Here is a 1660-nt window from a genome sequence, read left to right on the forward strand (position 1 = left end):
GATAGCTTACTATGATTAGGTAGCTAGTTCTACATTTGGCACTAATATATCCATCTGTCATGTTTGAATAATAATTGCCATGTTGTAAATATTTGTAGAAACTATGGACACCGCCCTAGACGAAGCAAAAGAAGCGTTGTTGAGGGACATAATCGCAGAAGGAAGTGATGCCGTCTCGTTTTTTCTCAACGAAACCGATGGTCTGGAAGGAGAGGGTGAATAAGCTGGCTACGGTGACCTAATGCCGGTGCAAGAAGAAGAACATGAGGACGGCTCCGGTGACCCAATGCCGGTGCAAGAAGGAGACCGTGATGACGGCTCCGGTGACCGAACCAAGTCCGTCCAGGTATATATATTAGTTAATCCTGTGTTGACTAGCTGATTGATGCATTCATTGTTTTGGTATGTACACATATTAATTAAGTCTTTGTTTTTTTTCTAGCCCTCCGGATCGAGCACAACTTCGGTAAAGAGACGAGGCCCGAAGAAAAAGTTGAGCTCGGATGAAAAGTTTGAGATCATAGCAATCGCGCCTGACGGCCAACCGATTGAACCCCTCCGGACAAAGAGCGCATTTTTTGCTCAGTGCGGGGTTCTGGTTAGGGACAAGATCCCGATAAGCATCCAGCAATGGTTTAAGCCGGCTACAGAAGACCCTGAGGAGTCTTATGTCAATGATATGCAGAAAAATGATCTTTGGACTGAGCTAAAGTCAAATTTCACCCTACCGCCAGAGGATAATCCAGAGAACCCAGTTAAAGAGAAATTAATCAAGTCTTTTGCTCTTAAGAGGATGGCAGAACTATTCAGGAGGTGGAAGAAAGAGCTGAATAAGTTTGTCGAAAATAATGAGACACCAGAATTCAAGGGCAGATATGAGAAGATCAGAGATCACTGGCCCGCATTTGTGGCCCACAAGACATCGGAAAAGAGTAAGAAGATGTCGGCGACAAACAAGAAAAATGCTGCAAAGAAGAAGCTTCACGATCGCACGGGGTCAGGTGGCTACCTCGTAGCCCGGCCTAAGTGGTCCAAGACTGAGAATGATCTGGTTGATAAAGGGATCGAACCAGAGACAATTAACTTGCTAGACTGTTGCCGGACTTGGTTCTTCGGGGCTGGCGGAACCTTGGACCCTGTAACAGGGAAGTGCATTTGGACGAACAATCAAATGGACATACCAGTCAGGAAGCTTAAGCAGTATATCGAAGTAGCGCAGGAAGGGACGTTCTTTCCAGACAGAGAGAACGGCAAGCTCACAATGGCCCTCGGGAATCCTGAGCACCCTACACGGACACGAGGCATGCCAGGATCCATTCCGTGGAAGGTTGGGTTTCCGGACGCAGGCGGTTACAAATCCCATGAGAGGAGGAAAAAAGTGCAGCAGACCCAAATGCAGGCGCTGCAAGCAAGGGTAGACGCGATAGAGGAATGAGAAGCAAATCACAGCAAACGTACTGCTGAAGCCTCCCCCGAAGCTACCCTGCCATCTCAGCGCAGAAGCAGCGTGGCTTCCACCGAGCTGCTTCAGCCGGAGCATGCCTTGACGGCTCCTGCCAGCTATCCCGTGGATGCTATCACGGAGTCTCAAAATTGCCACCTTATGACGCAATGGATGAATTTGAAGGTCAAGGCGGCCGTTGGCTCTGTTTATCCTACT

The sequence above is a fragment of the Triticum aestivum genome, chromosome 2A (assembly GCF_018294505.1).
Source record: "Triticum aestivum cultivar Chinese Spring chromosome 2A, IWGSC CS RefSeq v2.1, whole genome shotgun sequence".
NCBI lineage: Eukaryota > Viridiplantae > Streptophyta > Magnoliopsida > Poales > Poaceae > Triticum > Triticum aestivum.